This window comes from Pongo abelii, chromosome 18, assembly GCF_028885655.2.
Source record: "Pongo abelii isolate AG06213 chromosome 18, NHGRI_mPonAbe1-v2.0_pri, whole genome shotgun sequence".
NCBI classification, from domain to species: Eukaryota; Metazoa; Chordata; class Mammalia; order Primates; family Hominidae; genus Pongo; species Pongo abelii.
The window spans coordinates 20237704-20262198 of NC_072003.2; the positions used below are offsets into that span (position 1 = coordinate 20237704).

Here is a 24495-nt window from a genome sequence, read left to right on the forward strand (position 1 = left end):
CAATGGCTCAGGCCTGTAATCCCAGCACTTTGGGAAGCCAAGGTGGGCAGATCACTTGAGGTCAGGTGTTTGAGACAGCCTGGCCTACATGGTGAAAACCCATCTCTATTAAAAATACAAAAACTAGCTGGGTGTGATGGCACCCGTAATCCCAGCTACTCAGGCGGCTGAGGCAGGAGAATCCCTTGAACCTGGGAGGTGGGAGTTGCAGTGAGCCAAGATCATCCCACTGCACTCCAGTCTGAGCAGCAGAGCAAGACCCTGTCTCAAAAAAAAAAAAAAAAAAGAAGAAGTTTATGGCAGTTGTGGTGCCAAGGATGGTTTTGGAGTGGGGAATAGTTTGTTCCCCCATAATCTCCATTAGCAAATCTCCCATCCCTTGATATAGACAACTGATGTTTTCTCATTCTTAGGTTAGGAAATGTCCCTTTAGCCCAAACCTCCCTTCCAACTCAACTCCTAAGTTCATCTTTTTTAGAGATTCTGAAATTAGGTAACAAAAATACAAAAGCTAAAAATTGTATCATAATTAGGAGAAACTGTTCAGGAGGGTAAAATATATAACCAAAGAGAATGAGGGAATAAAACAGATGATAGTAAAATAGTGAAAATTCAACAAGGAATTGATATACAAAATCTGTGAACATTCTATCAAATGTGATGAAGGAAGAGAATCTGAAAACACTTTATAATTTTGCAAAACCATGCGAGACTCAAATGAACAAGAGATGATATGGAGTCACAAGAGCTAGGTGTGTGTCCTGCCTTCATCCTGCCATAGTTTGATCTCTAACTTCTGTGAATTTAATTAAATACTTGTTTCTAGCAACCAAACAGCACTTAGCTCTACAGTATATGGTATCAGTGTGTAGGTGTGTGTATACAACATGTACAAGGAAATACTGTGACCTTTTATGCTGTGTTGGTATTTCTAACCAGGCAATAGGTGGAACATTTTGAACATGTTTTTGAACATGTTTATCTGTCTGAATACTCCAAAACAACACATTTGCTTTGTGCTCTAAATATAGCAACATCCACTTCCTTCTCCACATGTTTGCTAAGGCAAAATATTTTGTCTGTAAAGATATGCCATTTCCAATGTTTTGAACTCTTCCTTTGGTTTCAACAGTTTGGCAACAGTGTTTTTAAGGATTTAATGTAGGTATCACTCAGGATAAGGTTGTTGAGGGTAGGACAACAAACACACCTAATGTCACTCATTTAAAACAACAAATTTCAGCCATCCTTGTGAGATTAAAAAAATAAAAATAAAACAAAAGTTTATGTCTTGCTCGAGGTTCATCCTATAGTTTGGTCGGGGAGGCTGAAGTAATCAACACATATGACTGGATGTCACAGTAACCAGGCAGGCAGATGAGCAATTCAAAAGTGTGGTCTCAGAAGGGAACTCACTTCCAGTACCTGAAAGGTTAGAAAGGGCAGGGTGAGGGGAGAAAGACACAGGGACCGTGTCTAAATGGTAACCTTACCAGTAACTAGATTCTCTCAAATTACAGTAAGCAAGGATGAACTTGGAAATATTTATTTTATGTGTAATTCTAAAGTCCAAACTCAAGGTGAAAGAAATATCACTTTCTTTATGAAACCAGCCCAATTATCCCATAGAACTGATATTTATGGTTCTTAAAATAAAGTAGAAATTGACATTCCCAGTCTTAAAACTTGAGAAATTTCCATTTACCTTATCTGAGTTCCTTTCTCGGGAAACTGACCATGAGGTAGTATCAAGAAACTGAAACTTACCAGGTCACTGCAGTGAGACACCAGACCCCTCATCTGTCATGATTGCCTAACCAACCAACTGCTATCAATTCCTCCCTAATTCATATTTTCCCACACTAGTTCCTGTTGACTATGACTCTTCCTTACCCTCCCCCAGTTCCTATTTTCCCACATGTAGTTACATTTATTCCCTACTGTATAAACCCCAAATTTTAGTCAGATGGGGTGATGGATTTGGGATTTGTCTCCTGTCTCCTGGGTGACATCACCCATATTAAAAAATCTTCCTTTGTAATGCTTATTGTCTCTATGATTGGCTTTCTGTGCAGCAAACAACTGGATCTTGGGCAAATCCCTGGTGTTTGATAACATAATTCTGGTGCTATGACTCAGATTGCATTAGTCAAAGTCCCTCTGGCTTTGAGCCATCATCCCTATGAACTTCCATGAAGTTTAGCCTCAGTTACTCTGTCAGATGCAGAGTAAATAGAGTTTCATGTCACAGTAAGCAATAGAAAGTGTCTACCCAAACCTCAGTCCACTTGGCTGTCACCAGTGTATACTCTGCTTCACTCTACATGGTGACTTCAATCCAAGTGGTTCTGCAGTGTATAGGTCATGCTTGGGGCCTGGAGATCCTTGGCAGACCCAGGTCCCCCAGTCTTCCTGGGAGCGGCTTTCCCTTGAGATCTTGCCACCTTCCAGGAGCATTCCCACAGAGCAAGGCTCAGTCTCCATCACTCTCTGAACATACAGACTCCTTTCCCTCTCAGTCTCAAGGAACCTCTACTCCTCCCTCTCTGCTCCTACAAAGTCCCTCTTCCCTCTGAGATGGCTAGCATCAATGGACTGAGATTTCTACCAAAGATAGGAAACCCCATCATCTTTAGACTGCTTCTGTTTATGACAGCTAAAAATACTGAACAACGAGATGAAAGAGCAAGACACAAGTATATTGGGAGGAAAGCACTTCAAAAGGAGGAAACAGAAGGACAGACACCCTGAGGTGGGGGTAGAGGCCAGTGTGCCTTCAATGGTGTGAGTAAAGAAAGGATTGGTAGAAGACAAGAACCAATTAGTGACTGAGTCCAAACCATGCAAAAAAGAGATAATCCCAAAAATAATGACTACCATTTATACAGTGCTTACTAACTACATGTTGGGACCATTCTAACTTCTCATAACAACTCTATAGGATGGCAGTAATATTCTCTCCATTTCACAGATGAGAAAATTGAGAATCAGAATGGTATGATCAATTGCTTGAACAAGTGGCAAAATCAGGACTCACACTCAGGCAGATGACTCCAGAATCTGAACGCTTAAATACTGCACCACACTGCCCATCTTTTTTGCCCAGGCAAAAAGTCAGAAAAATGCAGAGAGAATCAAGAGTGAGAAGATAAGCCACAGAATGAGAGAAAAGATTTGCAAAAGACGTATCTCATAAAGGTCTACCATCTAAAATATGCAAAGAATCCTTAAAACTCAAAAATAAGACAACAAACAACCCAATTTAAAATGGGCAAAAGACCTGAACAGGCACCTCACAAAGATATACAGATAGCAAATAAGCATAAGAAAAGATGCTCACCATCATATGTTATTAGGAAGCTGCAAATTCAGACAACCATGACACATCACTACACACCTATTAGAATGGCCAAAATCCAAAACACTGAAAACACCAAATGCTGGTGAGGATGTGGAGCAACAGGAATTTTCATTCATTGCTGATGGGAATGCAAAATGGTACAGGCACTTTGGAAGGCACTTTGGAGGTTTCTTACAAAACTAAACATACCCTTACAATATGATCCAGAAATTGCACTCTTTGGTATATTTACTCAAATGGATTGAAAACTTAACATCCACACAAAAACCCACACAGAGATGTTTATAGCCTCTTCCTTCATAATTGCCAAAACTTGGAAGCAACCAAGACGCCCTTCAGTAGGTGAATGGATAATCTATGTACATCCAGAGAATTCAATGTTATGCAGTATTAAAAAGAAATGAGCTATCAAGTCATAAAAAGCATGGAGGAATGTTAAATGCATATTACTAAGCAAAACAAGCCAACCTGAAAAGGCTGTGTTCTATATGACTCCAGCTCTATGACATTCTGGAAAAATCAAAATGATGGAGACAGTAAAAGGATCAGGGATTGCCAGAGGTTGAGGGGAGGGAGGGAGAGAGGAGCAGTTGGATCCCAGAGGATTTTTAGGACAGTGAAACTACTCTGTATGTTGTTATAATGGTAGATACATGTCATTAAGCATTTGTCAAAACCCATTGAATGAACAACAGCAAGAATGAACCCTAATGTAAACTTGGTCTTTGGATGATAATGATGTGTCAATGTAGATTTATCAATTATAACAAATGTACCATTCTGTGGGGATGTTGATAATGAGGGAGGCTATGCATGTGAGGAAGCAGGGGGTATGTGAGAAGTTCTGCTGCAAACCTAAAGGTGCCTTAAAAAATAAAGTATGTTTAAAACAATAATAACAATTTAAAAGAGGAGATAAGGAAGAACCTGGCTGCCTGGTGGCAGGAGAAAAAGGTAAAATATGAGGAGAGAGATGTTGATTTATTTTTTTAAAATCTTTCTACATAAGGGTGCATGCATTTATTTATCAAATATTTATTGTGTGCCGTGCTGGGTACTACTTATTATTATTTTTTTTTTGAGACAGAGTCTCACTCTGTTGCCCAGGCTGGAGTACAGTGGTGTGATCTTGGCTCACTGCAACCTCCACCTCCAGGGTTCAAGCGATTCTCCTGCCTCAGCCTCCCAAGTAGCTGGGATTACAGGCATGTGCCACCATGCCTGGCTAATTTTTGTATTTTTAGTAGAGACAGGGTTTCGCCATGTTGCCAGGCTAGTCATGAACTCCTGACCTTGTGATCTGCCTCCCTCAGCCTCCCAAAGTGCTGGGATTACAGGCATGAGCCACCATGCCCAGCCAAGTGCTGGGTACTATAATCAATAATGGTGATAAATTAGGAAAGAAAACAGACAAGATTCCTACTAGAATGAACATATATCCCACTCCCTTTGAGCAATGTCTCATTCAAAACTTTCAGAGGAGAATGTAATGGGTCTAATTAATCATAGTCCTATGTAGAGATGGACTCTTACATGAGGCTACTTCATTGGCTACTTTTAGCTCAAGTGCCAGTCCCTGTCCAGTCAGCTATGGCCAGGTGGAAGGTTCACATAACACCAAATATGAAACAAATATGAGGTTCACATGAAACCTCAACAGGAGGGTCCGGGGGGACACGTGGACAGAGAGGCACTTCAAGTCTTGGAGATGCCACTCCTGGAACATTGTAATCTTAAAATTCAGTCTCAGTTTAAAATAATCAACAGTTACTCTACTCAGATTCCTAAAGGAGCTATTTGACAGGAGCTCAAGGAGAAACATTAAATTTGAGGAGGAAAAAACCCCAGACAAAGAAACCTATAGTTACACAGAATTGGAACAACCAACCCCGCAATTAGATTCAAGTTTCCTTACATCCAAGAGAAGGCTCTGTTAGCACTGGTTATGAGAGAGGCAATTCGGCCCAATCTCCAGCTTTCAGTACCATCTGCTGCCTTTGTGTGAAGTATTGTGATTTTGTACAAGTGAAAAGTATAAACAGACCTCTAAAAAGGTTCCATTAATAAAGGAAATCAAAAGGCAAAGGAAATTTGTATCTGATTCCCTGGTTCTGATTTACTGGGCATCAGTGAACAAACAAGGCTCTTTGATGATGAGCGGAGGGTGATACTTTGAAATTGCTTTGCCCCTCTGCCCCATCAGATCCCAAAAGGACTGTTTCTGGACAGGGGATTTGAGTGGCTCATGTTTCTGGCTGAATGATAATATTCTTCTTACTTTTTGGCTAGTGGAATTGGGTTTGGTTTGACCAGCTAAGACCCCAAACAGTTTGTGTCACTAACAGTTTCTCAGCATAACTGGAATTCTTCCCTTCCATCTGTTGCTGGTTGAATATTTTATTATTTTCCATGATGTCATTATTTTTGCTGCTGTTGATTTGGCATAAACTAACACCATTCCCTCCACACCACGTGTGGCTTATGCAACACACTAAAAACACAGCTTGGAGAGCTTGACTGATGGACATGCCTGAGTGTGAACCACTAAGTCTGCTTTTCAGCAGTGGCTTCATGGCACATCCTCTCCTTGTGCCTCCCCTTCCTAAATGTAATGCAGGGCCTTCTGAGCTTTGAGCACAAGGCAGAAAAATCCACAGGTCCAATGATCCTTTTTGTAAATTTCTCATGAGCTTTGAGACATGAGAAGCTATACTGGTCTATGTTGGCTTCAGTCTTCATGGGAGAAGAGAAATTGGCACTTGGCTGAGAGGTTCTGGGCACAAGAAGAACTGCTTTGGGAGCCTGGCACCCAAGTTCAATGTACGCAAGGCAGAGGGACTTCCTTGCCATTGCAGCAGAGGAGCACAATGGCAGCACAATGCAGGGACCATGGCACATTTGTAAAAGAGCCCATGCACCCATCAGAGTGGCAGGGAATCAGGGTTGTTATGGAAGACTGCAGCGGAAGTACAGCACAGAGTTGTCATCCTCAAGTGGTTTGCAGGAGACACATTTCAAAAACAAACAAAAAAGACTTGAGTGAAAAAAACCTAAGAGTTAGCACACATTCTAGCACACATGAGACATCTCTGCAGGACTCCTGAAAACACTGGGGTCCACCAGGAAGAGGCAAAAGCTGTAAGCCTCTATGGTCTGAACATTTGTCTCAAAATGACCTCATTTATACCAAGAAGCTGGTGAGATCTGGGATATTTGGCATACCTAAAGGGATTTGGGTTACTCCCAGTAAATAATCAATATTTGTTACAAAGAATAGGGGTAAGAAAATAATACAGAAGACAAAACCTGTTTCATTATATCACTATTCTTCCAAGATCCAGCCCTACTAAGGTGCCCTGGGTCCTCCTAACCCTGTGTTTCTATTTTACAACAAAAATTGTCTTCTGTCCAGAAAGGAGTGTGAAAATCCAATCATAAACATTTGCCAACTCAGTGCTGAAAAGTTACCTGCTCCAAGTATAGAATTTCTGGCACAATCTTGGAAGAAGAAGGCTGGAAAACTTGACTTCGAGACCTCATATCAGGCTGCCTCAGCAAAATTAAGCAGACTCTGAATTATCCAACCTGCTTTTAGCATCCTCCAGCTAATCCCAGCCTGGGCCCTGGGACTCCTGGGTTTAATGAAGCAAGTCCTATGGCTGACAGTCTTGCTATGGGCCACAACTGGGTCCCTAAATGCCAGCACTGTCCTGGAATAGGTGAAGGACTCTGTTTCAGGAGGACTGGGAACAGCAGAAGTATGCATTACTGTTGACAACCCCAATGCAATGTACAAAGTTTTGACATTAATGAAACTAAATTCTTCAGGATAAGAAAATCAGCCAGATGCCAACTAGTAGGTGGGAAACATAAGTTCTCACCACCCCAGAAGCATTAAATTAAGGTTGAGAGGCTGAACTTGGAATGCCAGCCAAGGCACCATCCTAGGAGGCTGAATTTGGAAATCAATTAAGGGGAAGGAAAGGATGGGAGCCCAGCCATATCCTTGCTGCAGCAGGGAGAGAGCAGGGTTTGACTGACGGTGCTATATTGAGCCCCCGTAGCATATGTGTGTCTCCATGTCTGTTTTCACTTCATGGAGGAAAATTGCTAGAGAGGAAAAAAAGTCCTAGACTAAGCAGAAAAAAAACTGTAACTGTTCACAAGAAAACTTCAGAGGGTTTGGGAAGCATGAATGGCAGTCTGGCCGACAGCAGAAGGATTGCTCTTGTTCAGGAGGGGCTGTGACTATGTATTGATCCACCTACACTCTTGGGACATTTCGTTGGTGTCTAATACTTTGAGATCGGGTGACATAACAAGAGGAATTCCTTGTAGAGCAGAGAGGAAATGGTTATGCTATTTGGAGATCAGCTTCAGAACCTTTTCATATCTGTGCTCCTAACAACTGGGCTAGCAGGCCTTAAATAAGAAAAATTTGGAGTACAGGAATTCTCTCCTGGACTCTGGGAAGCTGACAATGCGTCATGGCTATGGTCAAGAATCCAGGGTGCTCAAAGGCTTTGCTGTGCCGCCACCCCATCTGAGCAAAGCCTCGGGCCATTCCTGCACACGGTTTCCATGTTCCATGTCACAGGACCTGAAACCAGTGTTGCATCTGATTGCACCAGGAATTAGCAACAGAGGCAAATACAGACATCCATTGGATGGAGCAGGGGAGACCAAGAGCCATGGAGGTGGTCCCGTGGGCTGCTGTATTCTGAAAAGGGATTATTCCATCAGCAGAGGATGTTGTGGGGTACCACCCAGACCTCCCCTCAGGACTGAGGCTCACATTCCCCTAGCTGGTGGGAGTGCTGGTAGCCAACAGATGTCAGCTCAGTCCATCTCTGAAAATCACCCTCAGTGAAAGAAAGCCACCTCACCTGCAGTCATACCCCCCACTAAGGGCAGCTCATATCCAATAACAGACCAGTGTTAGAAATATTAAGACCTGACCGTCTTGCTTGAAGGGGATAAATCTGAACACCATCCCAGCTCCAAAGCATCCCCATGGTGTTGGCTGAGGCCTCTGCTGAGACTGCATCAAAGTCCAACATCTCTTCCACCCAGTCCCATTGTCGGCACTCCACCCATAATGCTGATCCCAAAAGCTCTCCCTCAAAAAAGTCCCTGCAGGCAAATCTATACCTGAGAGCCTGTTTCCAGGAAGCCCAACCTAAGATGCCATTCAATCTGATCTTTTCTCCTAGGAAGTTTGACTTGATGAAGATATTCGGTTGGTGCAAAATTAATCGTGGTTTCTGCCATTACTTTTAATGAGAGAGAGAGAACGCTGGAAGTAGTGAGGCACTCAGAGAAACCGGGAAACAGAAGGCCACAACACAACAGAAGACACAAGGAAACAGAAGCTGTGAATATGCAGGAACCAATATCTGGAGGTAAAGGGAGGTCAGTGCAGCAAGTAGGCAAAGCTGCATTATGAAAATAGCATGACTAGATGAGACTGTATTAACCATACTCCACAGAGAGCGGCAATTGGAGGTTTAAAAAAATGTTTCAAACCTCAGCAGACCCACACACAAAATTTTTTTAACCTCCAATTATGGTAAGATACCGGTAACATAAAATTTACTACTGCAACAATTTTTAAATGTGTAGTTCTGTTGGAGCTTTTGCTCTCTTTACTTCATGAGGCACAATAAACCGGTGCCTGAAGCACCTGGAGGGAGTACCTATTTCTGAAAGTCCCCAAGCCAATGCATAGGGGATAAGAGCAGGCACACTGAAGTTAAGCAGACCTACTAAGGTCTAATTCCCTACTGGGTTTAAATCCTCATTCTACACCTTTCTACCCACGTGACTTTGGGCAAGTGATTAGAACTGACAAGCCTCACTATTCATAATAGCAAAGACATGGAATTGACCTAAGTGCCCATCAGTGACAGACTGGATAAAGAAAATGTGGTACCCATACACCATGGAATACTATGCAGCCATAAAAAACAACGGTATCATGTCCTTTGCAGGGACACGGATGCAGCTGGAGGCAGTTATCCTTAGGAAACTAAGGAACAGAAAACCAAATCCTGCATATTCTTACTTATCAAGTGGCAGCTCAATTATGAGAACACATAGACACACAGAGGGAAATCACACACACTGGGGCCTTTTGGAGGATGAGGAATGGGGGGAGGGAGAGGATCAGGAAAAATAACTAATGGGTACTAGGCTTAATACCTGGATGGTGAATAACCAGTACAAGAAACACCCATGACACAAGTTCACCTATGTAACAAACCTGCACTTGTACTCCTGAACTTAAAAATAAAAGTTAAAAGACAAACAAAAGAACCAGCCAGGTGTGGTAGCTCACACATGTAAACATAGCCCTTTGGGAGGCTGCGGCAGGAGGATTGCTTGAGGCCAAGAGCTCAAGACCAACCTGGCAAACACAGTAAGAGTCCATATCTAATTTTAAAAAATAATAAAATTATTGTATTAAAAAAATTGACAAGCCCCGATGTCTTCATCTGTATAATGGTGGTGGGAGGCGGGGGCAGGATGGCACAGTGACTAAGAAACACAGCCAGACAGGTCAGACTCTGGTATATACAGAAATAGAATCCTGGGCAAGTTTCTTCACCTCCCTGAGCCTGTTAGATCACCTGCAAAAGTGGAAGATAATAGAACCTTCCTCATAGCATTATACAGGGATAAATGAGATCATCCTTACAACATTCCTAACATGGTAGCTACTGTATTTTCAGTAGTTTCAACTCTGGTTAAAATGCCCAGAGTGGTATTAGGAAATTGGCTTTGGTTTTTTAAATTGTTTCTTTAGTGGAAAGGAATAAGGTCAAGACTTACATCCCTAGGGACAGCACAGAATCCTCTTGCCGCTTCCAGAAAAAAGACACCGCCCTCCATGTATGAAAAAGCCATGGTACAAATCAAGCTCTGTCCTCCCACTGTCCCTCCTGTTCAGCTGCAGTGGCTGGAAGCCAAGTCCAGGATTTAGATGGAAGCTTCCGCCTGAGCTTCCCGGCAGGGACTCCTCATGGTCCCAGATTTTGGAGCAATAGATAAGGCTCAGAGGCAACAGACCTGGTAGGGGCGGCCGTCTGGCAGAGCGGTGGGGCGGTGGGGACTAATGGGCCACCGTGGGGGTCTGAGTCTGTATTTCTGCCCCTGTCATAACAAACAGAGCCACAAATGCCAGGAAAAGTCTTCTGTGTGTCCTAGTCCTCCTCCCTTCCACCTGCCCCAATGGTCTTTCTCCTAATTTTTTTTTCTTCTTCACCAGCCCTTTGCAGTTCTACTCCCCATATCACTGGCCACATCACCTGCCAGTCTCTCCTGCACCCCATACCCCTGTAGCAGTCATTCTGTCTCTCCCCTTTCTCTCTCCCCTCTTCCTCTCTCTCTCTCCTCTTCTCTACCTCCTCCCTCTCCCCTTCTTACTTCTCTTGCTTCTCTCTTCATCTCTCTCTCCTTTCTCTCCTTCTCTTCCTCTATGCCCCTTTCTCTCCCTCTCCCTACCCCTCTCTCTCCCTCTTTCTCTCCCCTTCTCTCTGTTTCTCTTCCTCCCTTTCTCTCTCCCTCTCTACCCCCTCTCCTCCTCCTCTCTCCCTTCCTCTCTTTCTCTCCCTCCCTCTCTCTACCCCTCCATCTTTTTTTTTTTTTTGAGACAGAGTCTCACTCTGTTGCCCAGGCTGGAGTGCAGTGTCATGATCTCGGCTCACCACATCTGCCTCCTAGGTTCAAGCGATTCTCCTGCCTCAGCCTCCCAAGTAGCTGAGACTACAGGTGTGTGCCACCATGCCCAGCTAATTTTTGTATTTTTAGTAGAGATGGGGTTTCCCTATGTTGGCAAGGCTGGTCTCGAACTCCTGACCTCATGATCTACCCGCCTCATCCTCCTAAAGTGCTGGGATTACAGGCGTGAGCCACCGTGCCCGGCCAACACGTCTCGCACTCTTACTGTTCCTGTTTCTTTCACTCTGCCTTTCTTTGCTTTTCCCTGTCATCCTCGCTGGTGTTTTTCTGTTGTTCCTTCTCCATCTCTCTTGAGCTCCATCTGACTATCTTTCTTAACTCTGCATCTCTGGGTCTTTCTGCCTCTGGTTCTGTTGCTCAGTTCTCTATGTAGCTCTTTGTCTCTTTGGCTTTACCTCTTGGTCTTTCTCTCCATTTGCCTCTGTGTGTCTCTCTTTCAGGTCAGGAAAGAGGACAGGTGAGTGCTCTGGTCTGGTACATCCCAATATGCTTCTGAGTCTTTCACCACATCTGGGGCTGACTCAGCTACCTGGCACCTGGGCCTGCTGGAGTGCTCAGTGAGGGAAAAGCCACCTGAAGATCTGCCTGCTGAGTGGGCTCAACCCCTAGGCCAGTCTGTCCCAAACAGTGGCCACTTCCCTCTGCCGTCATTGTCAGAATGGACAGCATAAGAGTTTGAGAGGTGGCCAAGCCCTCAGTCTACCCACCCCAGCCAGGTGAGCAAAAGAGGGAGACAGAGCCCTGCAGCATTGGGATCCTACTGGGGCTTTGCAGTTTGCCATTCTCCATGAGCTGGGCTGCTGCTTCTTGACTGGCAGTGAGAGGTGCAGGAAAAAGGAACTTAATTTACACAGAGACCTAGGAATCAGGAGTCAGGCTACTTCACCAACCCGCTTGCTGCATGACCTCATGAAAGTCTCTTGCCTTCTCCGGTTCTCAATCTCTTGTCTGTGAAATGAGGCTCTCTAGCCTTATCGCTAGCAAATATTTAAGAACATGGATCTGGGACAGTCACCCCCAGGTCCCTCCAGGGCAGACAATGAACCAGGACACTTCTGTACAGCCTCGTCAGCTATTAACATGTTGAAAGAATTCTACCGGTTAGAGTTATTTCCCTGAACTCCCAGAGTCACTCCCATCACTCTGGCCCTTCCTTCTAATCCCTATGGATTAGCAACTAACTCTTAATATCTGGCATAGCCAAGGGTGTCCTAGACCTTTCATTGTCATTGCTTCTCAGGTTGTTAAAATAAAATAAGACTGAGTTTCACTCTGTCACCCAGACTGGAGTGCAGTGGTGCAATCTCGGCTCACTGCAACCTCCACCTCCTGGGTTCAAGCAATTCTCCTGCCTCAGCCTCCCAAGGAGCTGGAATCACAGGCATGCACCACTATGTCCCCCTAATTTTTGTATTTTTGTAGAGATGGGGTTTCACCATGTTGGCCAGACTGGTCTCGAACTCCTTGCCTCAAGAGATCCACCTGCCTCAGCCTCCCAAAATGCTGGGATTACAGGCATGACCCACCATGCCTGGTCTAAAAAAAATGTTTTTTTAGTATCATCCCTGTTTCTACCACTCTATACCTTCAGGATAACAACAGATTTGATCTCTTAGTATTGCTGTCATATTAAATGAAGTGATACATATAAAGCCTTTAGCACAGTGCTGGGTACACAGCAAGTACTAAGTAAGCGGCAGCTAATATTATTAGGAGACAAATAAAGAAAGATTGTCCAGCATAATAGAAGTGATCATGATTTGAAAAAGTAATGACAACAAGTACTTCCAGTAATGCTAATACTTAGTGGGTCCTTGCTCTGTGCCAGGTGCTATTCTAAGTACTTCAAATGTAGTAACTCTTTTAATCTTCATATCAAACCTTGAAGTAGATGCTATTATTATGCCTATTTTACTCAAAAGCGAGAGAACAATTCTGAAGAGATGAGACCCCAGAAGAGAAGTGGACTGTGACCCTAAACAGTATAGGTCAGTGCAACATCCTGGAATTTGACTAGTTGTTATGGAATGAATTGTGTCTAACCCTCAAAAGATTCATATGTTGAATTCTTAATCCTTAGTACCTCAGAATGTAACCATATTTAGAGATAGGCTCTTTACAGGGTTATTTTTATGAGGTCATTAGGATGGGCCCTAATCCGATATGACTAGTGTTCTTTTGCTTGTTTGTTTGTTGTTGTTGTTGTTGTTGATTTTGAGACAGAGTCTTGCCCTGTTGCCCAGGCTGGAGTTCAGTGGCACAATCTCGGGTCACTGCAACCTCTGCATCCCAGGCTCAAGCAATTCTCCTGCCTCAGCCTCCCAAGTAGCTGGGATTATAGGCACACACCACTATGCCTCGCTAATTTTTGTATTTTTCTTTTTTTAATAGAGACAGGGTTTCACCATGTTGGCCAGGTGGCCTTAAATCCCTGACCTCAAGTGATCCGCCTGCCTCAGCCTCCCAAAGTGCTGGGATTACAGGCATGAGCCACCGCACCTGGCCGACTGGTGTCTTGATAACAAGAGGAAATTTGGACACAAACAAACACAGAGAGATGATGACGTGAAGACATGGGGGAAGACAGCCACCTACAAGTCAAAGAGGGAAGCTGGGAACAGACCTTTCCCTCGTGGGCCTCAGAAGGAACCAACCCTGCTGATGCCTTGACCTTGGCCTTCTGGCCTCCAAAATTGTGAAGAAATAACTTTATTTGGCTTACCCAAGGTTGTGGTACTAGGATACTAACATGCCAGCCAAAAGCACGTCTTCTCCATCTCCAAGGAACAGGAAGAAAGAGGAAAGAATCTTTGTCTTCTTTCTCTAAGGTACCAACCCCTGGTATGCTCTTTGGCCTCTTCAGTTTGGCACTGAGACCCTTCACCGTAGCCCGTAAACCACCCAAGCAGAAAGACCTTCTGGCACAGTCTAGCATTGTAAATTTTGACCATGAATATTACTTCCACCTGTAGCCACTTTGTTTAAGTCTGTTAGCATTTAGTATGTAGAATACTCAAGCCTGTATTTCATCAACAAGTATTTATAGAACTGCTACCCTGGCCCAGGCACTGCATTTTAAGGAAAAGTGTATGCTTAGCTTCATTTAACAGCCTACAGTAGACATTACCAATGTTCACTGATATCAAATTCTTTTTTTTTTTTTTGAGACAGGATCTTGCTCTGTCATCCAGGCTGGAATGCAGGGGTATGATATGATCATAGCTCATTGCAGCCTCAAACTTCTGGGCTCAAGCGATCCTCCCACCTCAACCTCCAGAGTAGCTAGAACTACAAGGACATGTCACCATGCCCAGCCTTTTTTTTTTTTTTTTTTTGGAGAGACAGGGTCTTGCTTTGTCACTCAGGCTGGTCTTGAACTCCTGGGCTCAACTGATTTCCCACCTTGGCCTCCCAAAGCACTGGGATTACAGGCATAAGCCACTGTGCCTGGCCCCTCTCCTTTTAGACACACAGGAGACTAGCCTGACTTGTATCTAGAAGAGGTCATATGACTAATTCTGACCAATGGGCTTTGAGTAGAAATGACCTGTATCACTTCCAAATTCAAGCACTTAATTGCTGATGGGAGACCCTTCAGGCCCACTTAGCTTATTAGGAGAGTCATAGGGCCACCATGAACCTGACTTTCATCAGATTGCCACATGAGCAAGAAATAAACATTTTAAATTACTAAAATCAGCTGTGGTTTGATTCAGGAGCATAACTTACTCTGAAAAGTCAGCATCTTAATGATGACAGCAACGTATAAATATTTTATTTCTTACATGACATGTGGTTTGATTGTTGAGGGTGTTTGGGATTTTGTTGTTTGGATTTTTTTTTTTTTTTTTTTTGCAGTTTTTCTTTGGGGGAGATTACATTTACTCAATTGTTACCATGTACCAGCCACTGTACTTTATATTCATGGTCTCAGTGAATCCCCTATGGGAAAGAATTTTTCCATTTATTCATTCATTCCGTAAATATTCATTGAGTGCCAACCAGGAGCTAGGCACTGAGAATAAATGGGGAAGGAGATAGATATGGTTGTCCCTAACCTCATGGAGCTTACAGTGCAGTGTGATACAGGGAGTTGGGGAAGATGTAATCAAATAATCTAATTAAAAAGTGTACCCATGCAAGCTGTAAGCGGGTCTCTGGGAGAATAAACACAGTCCTGTGAGCATGCATAACAAGAGAGTCCAACCTGGGCTGAGGTTGAGGGTGACATATTAAGGAAAGCATCCCAGAATAAAGGTCTGAAGAATGAAGTAGGATAAGCCTAGGCTAATAGCATTGTTATTCCCTTTACTGTTGAGAAAACTAATTTCCCTACAATGCAGTCTGTAACAAGCAGAGCTAGGGTTTAAACCAAGGTCTGTCTAAATCCAAAGTCAATTCCCTAAACCACTGTACTATAGATGTATCTTTGTACTCAGAGGTAACTGAATTGTTCAGTATTTAAGATAATTATTCAGATATACAAGCACTACCCTTATCAGAGGATACTTTAGTCTCAGTATTTTAAGTATATCTGGAATTGTTGGGTTTGAGGTGTCTTCTAAATTGCCCAGCCACATGAGTATGTAGATATATTTTCAATGTTTGAATAAACATATTTGGGGTGGAGTCAAATATGCCATTGCCTAAGTCATTTTAAAAGACATAGAGCCAGGTGTGGTAGCTCACACCTTTAATCCCAGAACTTTGGGAGGATAAGGCAGCCTAATCGCTTGAGCCCAACAGTTTGAGACCAGTCTGGGCAACTCAGTAGGTCCCCATCTCTATAAAAAATACAAAAATTAGCCGGGTGTGGTGGCACACACCTGTAGTCCCAGTTACTCAGGAGGCTGAGGTGGGAGAATCTCTTGAGCCCAGGAGGTCAAGGCTGCAGTGAGCTGTGATCACACCACTGCATCCCAGCTGGGGCAACATTGCGAGACCCTGTCTAAAAAAAAAAAAAAAAAAAAAAAAATTAAAAAAAGACAGAAAATGTAAATAACTGAAAGTAGCATCAGCTAAACCAGCAATAAAAACAGCAATTAGAATCAATTTTCAAGCCACAATCAAAAAGCTCCGCCCCACATCCCACATATCTCTTCAAAACAGATGATAAGTTAATTCCTAGCTCCTTTCAATTCATATTGTGTGTTCTCCAAAGGAATTCTACAGGACAACATATAAGTACAGATAATTGCACCATGCTTATGAAGCATTTTGGAAGTTAAAAATTGCGGTTGGAGGAACAGTTCAGTTGCTAGTAAAGATACGAAGGCAGAAGTTGTAAAATGGAAGAAAACGATGAAAACTGGAAATTAAGATTCTCCCCGTTGCCAATCCCAGCTTTTTTAGACTCTGATTAAGCTAGTAGACACTTTCATTGAATTCCTATTAAAAAAAAGAAAAAAAAGAGGAAGCACAAAGTCAAAAACCTTGAGCATAAATGTTTATCAGTTAGGGGTCTTTGGTTGCAGTTAACAGCAACTGACTAAAACAGAAAAGGAATTTATTAAAAGGAGCTCATTAGTGGGAAGACTGAAGAACTAGAATTTAAACAGACAGATGCTCCTGGTAGAAGACACTGTTCAATATTATCACCTAAGTTCTCCCCCATCCCTCACCAACTGGATTGAATCATCAGCCATGGAATCTTGTAATTGTATCCTTCTTTGCAGAATTCCATATCCTAGATCACATGCCTGTCCCTGGTCTAGTCCAGAAGGTTGATAGGAACCATGGATTATTAACCCACTAAGACTGCATTTTAGGGAGAGATAATTCCCCTAAAAGGCAGACTGGGTTTCTTAGGAAGGGGGAATAGAAAACAGGCAGCTGAGAGTGAGAGTGAGAGTGAGAGTGAGGGGAAGGGGGAAGGGGAAAGGGGGAAGGGGAAAGGGGGAAGGGGAAAGGGGGAAGGGGGAAGGGGGAAGGGCAAGGGAAGATAAATGCCTCTACTTCCATCTGCTACTACATTTTACACCTGATGAAATGGAGACTCAGAAGTTCAGCAGGTCTCCTGCAGAGCCAGAATTCAACTCCAGGTAAATACAGAGCACTTCCCACTACTCCGCACTGACACTCATACAATATGCTCCTAGAAAACTATTGCGCTCTCTCTTTCTCTAAAACTCAAATGTAAATACAGGATATCTGCTTTATTAACTATGCTAAGTGGCAGAAACACAGCAGGAGGCAAGGTATTCATAGGCTTCCCCACAGAGCTCACAGTGTGACATTTTGGCCAGGAAGCCTCTTATAGGAAACACACAAGACCTCTCCAACATATGGATGGCATGAGGAGGTTATAAGGTGGAGCCTTCCCTCTGCTATGTCCACATCATCCATGACCCTCTCCCAAACTAACCATCTCAGTCAAACTAAGCTCATATGAAATCATTCCACATTGTACCCGTAATCATTCTGTCTTCCCTTTCCCACCAGCTTGTGTCATGAATTCCACCTGTCCTCTGCATTGCACAGCATGACCTCTTATATATCTGGAACACAGAAGCACCTCATATGAGTAAGGAAAGCAAGCACCTTGTATTCCATAAGGGATGGGGGGCATGGTGAATTGGTCTTGCCTTTCAGGAAGGCAATTTGCAAACTTGTATCAAGAATGTTAATGTTCACATCCTCTTGCCCCACCATTCCAATTCCAAAAATCTGTCCTAAGGAAACAATGAATTATGTCAATGCTCAAAGCAGCATTATTTATGAAACTACAAATCAGCAACACCCTAAACATAGAAGTATGTAAGGAAATCATAACTGTCGCTAACATGGAGACTTACAGGTATTGTGCTGATCCTATTTGTGATGACCAGGAAAATGCACCACATAGACTTCCAGCTACAGAGTGTAATTGACCAAAATCCCAAGAGCTTCCTGAAAATCTATTATTGCATTTGCACAGAGGCCATGCTTTCCACAAACTGCATCCAACTAACATCTGAGAACGGCAGGAATACCAAGACAAGCCCCTTTCCTGGGAGGTGAGAGACTCCTGTAACAGCCACCTTTGGTTCAAGAACTCCCTGATGGTCTTGTGAACCTTCCTTACACAGCATGACAATCTAGGACACTTCCACCCAACCTTTGTCCCTCTCTCCTTCACTTGGGGGTCAGACTTGCACTGTGGTCTGATGTCTCCTCCAACCTTCTCTAGCTCCCTCACCATTTTCTTTCAAAGTCATTTTCCATAATGAATTCCTTGCATATTTGACCTTGTCTTGGTGTCTGCTTCTCAGAGGACTGGGACTAACACAAGTGAGGCCAGAAGTGGTGCAAGAAAACAAGCGGTAACATGGGAATTTAAGACTGGCTCACACTGCCCAGCAGGTGAAGAAGATGGTGTCCCAACTGGTAGATGGAACATGGTTAGTCCTTGACCAAAGGTGGTGTCTGGGTTGCTAAAAATTTCGCTGGGACATAGAAGAATATCCCAGTGGGAGAAAATGCTGTATCAAATGTAGTGATATAAGCAATTGGAAAATATGGAGCCAACCATGATTCAAAGTCAGGAGAGTTGGCTGGTTACTACCTAGTGGTATTGACGCCCTGCAGAAAGATACTGATTGACTGAAGGCTATTATCAAACAATTAATAGTAAAGTGAGGCCCAGAGAGCCTCTGCGGTAGCTAGCAAAAAAAAAAAAAAAAGAAAGAAAGAAAAAGAAAAAAAAACTGTGTTCTCTAATGGAAGTGCAGAGTGAGCTGAAAGGCAGACTGATGACCTGATTGTTATAGTTGCAGCACTTCAGAGATGTTTGAGTGCTCAACCAAGGTAGGCCTGTTATTTAAAGGTCATGGTTCTAGTGGGAAAAACTTGAGATTTTAAAATATGAGACAGAGACGTCTGGATGGATGCTGCTGAGAATACAGATTCTGCAACACTTCCCTGCCTGCTCTGCCTCCAGACTCTCTGGGTTTGCACAGGTAGCTGGCTCTTCCTTCGTAGGAGCTCCACTGTGCTGAAGGATGCTTTAGAAGCCTCTGCCTGGCAAGGCAAAAGTTAACCCCTTCAAAAGCCTCCCTTACCTTCTCTCCTGGATACCAGGCCAGTAACCAGGGCTAAATCCCAGGAAAACCTGGTTGGAGACATGCTGGCCTGGTAAAAGAGAAAAGAGTCTATACATCTAAAGAATATAAAGAGTTATATAGCATGTGTAGGGCCATGCTGCTTCCCCAAGATTGCCCCCAGTCAATGTCCAAGCATGGCAGGGATCCTGAGACAGACTGGTTTCCTAGAAGACATTTAATTCCTGTGATTAATAAGAATATAGAGATTGAGATGCAGATATAGATAGAGATGGAGATGGAGAGAAATAATGTAAATTCAACCTTCTGTATAATTTACACTTATATGCACACATACAAAAAAGTACAGGAATCCAAAAGAAATTACTGAAAATCCACAAAAGACATTTTTAAGAATGTTAGATTTTATTCATAATAGCTAAAAACTGAAAACAACTCAACATTCATCAATGGATAAGTAACAGTATAAAAGATAATGAAATACTATACAGCAATGAAAAAGACTATAGCTATATGCAACAAGCTAGGTGAATCTTACAAATACAATGTTGAGTGAGAGAAGCCAGACCTACAGAGGATATTCTGTAGGAGTCCACTTATATTAAGTTCAAAAATCATCAAATCTATTGTGAGAAGAACCAGAATAATAGTACCTTGTACTATGAGGGAGGCAGGGAGGTGAGTATTGACTAGAAAAGAGCAGGAAGGAAGGAAATTTACTGGAAATGTTCATTATCTTCATCTACGTGGTGGTTACATGGAGATATAGATAGAAATTCATTTTAAGTTGGATACTTGAAATTTGTGTACTTTATCACATTATTATACTTCAGAAGTTTAAAATGAAATAAAAAGAAGAAAATACACCAAAATGTTAACTGGCTATCTCTTGTTGATGGAATTATGGAGAACTTAAATTTCTTCATTGCAATTTTCTGCATTTTCCTAGTTTTCTGCAAAGAGGATATTTATCAGAAAGCAGAAACAATAAAAGTTACTCTTTAGAAGGAACATACATCATGAAATGATGTGCAAACTTCACTTGCTGTCAGCCGCCAGGTACTTTGCATGCAAAGCCAGTACCATAAAACGTCTGGGCCACAGAAATATTACTCTATGTCCTGGTTTTGACCACTTCATCACAATCCTAAAGCAATAACAGCATTGACAATATCATTGAGTAACTCTCCCTACGGTAATATTCTCTAGAAATTAAAACTTGAGTCTGTAATTTGGAATCCAAAAGCCATGGTACTTTAAGTATTTAGCCCTACTCTATATTGTTTCTTGAAAATTCCCAACAATGTCTCAAATCAAACCACAATTATAGACCTGTAAATGTAAAGCCATTATTATGTCTGGGCAAATGCCTTGATTCCACTTGCATTTTAATAGTTGTTTTCTGATATTGAAGTTACTAATGCTTTTGTCACTCCTTAATGACTATTCTTAGCAAACAAATTTTGTGCCTTACAATTAGTGATTTTCTTCATAATTATGGCTTTTTACAATTTTCACGAGATGACAAAAAATTCATCTTTTGCCCAAGAACTAGCTTATTAGTTAATGAAAATGTCTCTAATAGCAGCCTTTTAGATACCCTGCCAGAATCAAAAGCAGCATTCAGAGAAGAGAGAGGTTGCTTTCATATTAACATTCAAAATTAATTTCTGGGTAGGGGTTGGAAATGAGACGTAGGAGGCATAATTTCTTCCAAAGAGATTAAAATATCTATTCTTTCTGAAGTCCATGGAACTTGTTAAATCAATCAATGAATCAATCAATCTCTCTCTCTCTTACTCTCTCTCTCTGTTTTTCCTTGTTGTCTGTCTTTTCCTTTGCCTCTGCTCTGTACCCATCCCCTGGGATTTAAACCAAAGAATAAGAAAGGACTAATCTCTGGAGTTAGTATCTCGTGATTTCAATATTTCTGTTAAATCAACCCTCAGGGTACCTAAATCTTCACCTAGAGTTCGACTATTTAAGTTCACTTCTACTCTCCACCACTCCTCCCCCAAACTGTCCTCCCAAGTGTATTTGGTAAGCTACTTTCGCTGGCAAGGACACGCTGACCTAAGACAACTCTCCTACCTGTTCTTTGATTTTTGAACCATAAATACGGCATGCTGGGAACAGAATCTAATATCATCCCGCAAACAAGTGTCCCTATTTTCTCTGGCAGATGCAGTCTGGTTCACTTGGCTGGGTTTGTTAATAATATGAAAGGAAAGTGAACTTTATCAAAAAGTAGTAACTCATTTTTCTCATCCAGTAAAACCCATAAAAGATTTAGGCACAGCCCAAACAATTTACATCTTAAATATTCATGCCCCAGTCCCAGCCCCAAAATGACTTTTAAATTGTGTCTGGGGAATTTGTTGTGAGCTAACTGCCATGGCCCACTTTGGAGGGCTTCAAAGACTAGGAGAGAGAGAGACAGAGGAATATTCAGACCTGTTTTCCATTTCAGAGATTTACGAGGTAGCAAATGAAATTCGCTCCTGCTCTCAGATGATCCCCTGGGAAAAGATACATTCTCTGAATCTAGTAAATAAGGAGCTCAATATCAGCAAAGACTATGGTGGATGAAATTAATGTTCAAATCATCCTGGAGTTTCTCAGACAGGTTCTTTTGAGGCCAAGTTTCTCAATCTCAGTACTATCGGCATTTGGGGCTGCATAATTCTTTATTGTAGGGGACTATTCTGTGCACTGTAGGATGTTTAGCAGCATCCCTGACCTCTACAAACTAGATGCCAGGAGTACCTTCTCCCTAGCTGCGACAACCAAAAATGTCTCCAGAAATTGCCATGTGCCCCCTTGGTGGCGAGGGACAGGGGTGAGGAATTTCTTTGGTTGAGAACAAATATTTCAAAGGCAAATAAGTCTTATCCCTGTTTCATCCTAAACTTTAATGAGTTTATCTATTTTTTTTTTTTTTTTTTTTTTTTTTTTGCTTTTGGACTTATTGACAAATAACATGCACACAGAAAAGTGCATGAATTATAAGTACACAGCTCAAGGAATTGTAATCTGGATATTCTTATACTACCAGAACCCAACTCAAGAAACAGAACATCGCCAGCTCTCCAGACACCCACTGTGAACCTCCTTCCCTCCTTCCACCTATGGGCACAGGTGAGAGGTTGGAGTGGGTGAGTGCAGATGCCAGAATGTGGGGAGATGAGATTATGGGAGTCAGTGTGAATTCCCTTCTGGTTCCTTTATTTCTCTGAAAGAGCAAAGAAACATGGTCATCAGCTGAGAGTAAGAATGGGAATGAGACGGGGTTTGAGAAGAAAAGAGACATGTAAAATAGGTGTTGAAGAAAGTGAGAGATGCTATAGAAAACTTTATGGAGATTCCTTCTCCCTCAAAAAATTTGAGCTACCATACAATCCAGCAATCCCACTATTGAGTATTTATCCAAAAGAATTGAAATCAGGATCTCAAAGAGATATGAACACTCCAATGTATACTGCAGCCCTATTCGCAATAGCCAAGATGTGGAGACAACCTAAATGTCCCCTGATGTATGAATGGATAAAGAAAATGTGGTATATACATACACTCAAAAAACAAAAACAAACGGCCAGGCACGGTGGCTCACGCTTCTAACCCCAGCATTTTGGGAGGCCGAGGTGGGTGGATCACAAGGTCAGGAGATCGAGACCATCCTGGCTAGCACAGTGAAACCCCATCTCTACTAAAAATATAAAAAATTAGCTGGGCATAGTGGTGGGCGCCTGTAGTCCCAGCCACTCAGGAGGCTGAGGCAGGAGAATGGCGTGCCCGGGAGGTGGAGGTTGCAGTGAGCTGAGATCGCGCCACTGCACTCCAGCCTGGGTGACAGAGCGAGACTCCATCTCAAAAATTAAATACATACATACATACATACATACATACATACAAGGAAATTCTGCAATATCCAATGTGGATGAATCATAAGGATATTTTGCTTAGTGAAATAAGCCAGTCACAAAAAGACAAATATTGCATGACTGTAGTTGCAGATATATCATATTGTTTATGGCAGGAAATTAGAGTAGTCAAATGTATAGAGACATTAAATAGAATGGTAGTTGCCAGGGGCTGGAGGAAGGGGGAAAGAGGAAGCTGCTAACCAATAAATTCTCAATCATGCAGGACAAATATGTTCTAGAGATCTGCTGAACATTGTGCCAATCATTAACAATGCTGTATTGTACATCTAGACATTTCCTAAGAGGGTAGATCTCGTGTTAAACATTCTCACCACAATAAAATAAATTTTTAAAGAAATGAAAAAGGAAGATGCAGAATAAATGGGCTAGGAAAGTGCAGTGTGATCTCCTGGCAGTGTTAAGGGCTCATTTGAGGCTCCTAGCAAGGTCAGAGTAGTTTTGTATGTTTCTCCAGCCATGTTCAGTTTCTCAAGGGCAGGTACAGAGTAGGCAGAGAGTTGAATTTAACCGGGATTGTGACCATGCCAAGCAAACAATGCAAGAGAGGGACACAGGAATCACGAGTGTGGACAAAGGGATGGTGATAGTAATTGGCAATGGCTTAGAATCGGGAAAGGTGGTGAGAGAAGACATCAAGGGGGTGGATACAGGAGATCAATGGTTTAGAGCGCCACAAAAGTAATCACAGGTGGAAAGAAGAGCATAAAGCTTTAACTCTTTGGCTCCACCACTTCCAAGCTGCAGGGCTTTGGGCAAGCTATTAAACCTCCCTAATCCCTCACTTATTAAAGCACCATCATAAAAGAACCTGCCTCCTAGAGTGATTTGGTAAGGACCAAATGAGATCACATTGTTCAGATGCTTAGAACAGTAGTTCTCCAAGCATGGTGCCTGGACCACCAGCATCAGCATCACCCCAAAATATGTTAGAAAGACACATCCTCAGGCTCTTCCCCAGACATATTGTAAATCAGAAACTCTGGGGGTCTTATTATTTTAATTATCATTTTCATTATAACCGTAATTATTGTGAAGTAGCTCTCTAGTACAACTGTTGATTACAATAATAAATGACATTTATTATACTTAATAAGTTTTCAGGCAATAAACTAAGCATTTTGCATGCATTATTTCAGCTAATTCTATCAATAATCTCTGAGGCAGATTTTATTATTATTCCCAATATACAGATGATGAAACTGAGGTTCCTATAAATTGAGCACTTTGCTGAAGGTCACACAAGCAGTAAGTGGCAAGATTAAGATTCAAACTCAAGGTTTGCAGCAGCCCTGAAAAGTAATATTTCTCTTTCAAACTTGAGTGTTAGTCTTTTCAATCATGGGAAAAAAGTAAATTGTTAACAATAAAAAGAATGTCACTGAAAATTTTTTGAAAAAAATTTAAATGGCAG

At 42.3% G+C, this 24495-nt stretch overlaps 1 long non-coding RNA gene across 1 annotated transcript in view; it reads right to left on the reverse strand.

The window, feature by feature from the left end:
• Positions 1-518: 518 nt before the first annotated feature.
• LOC129050927 (uncharacterized) overlaps positions 519-24495 on the reverse strand; it is a 29658-nt gene continuing 5681 nt past the window's right edge. The window contains exon 3 of the long non-coding RNA XR_008514834.2: positions 519-1425. This is a non-coding gene — a long non-coding RNA (uncharacterized LOC129050927). The remainder of the gene's footprint in view (positions 1426-24495) is intronic.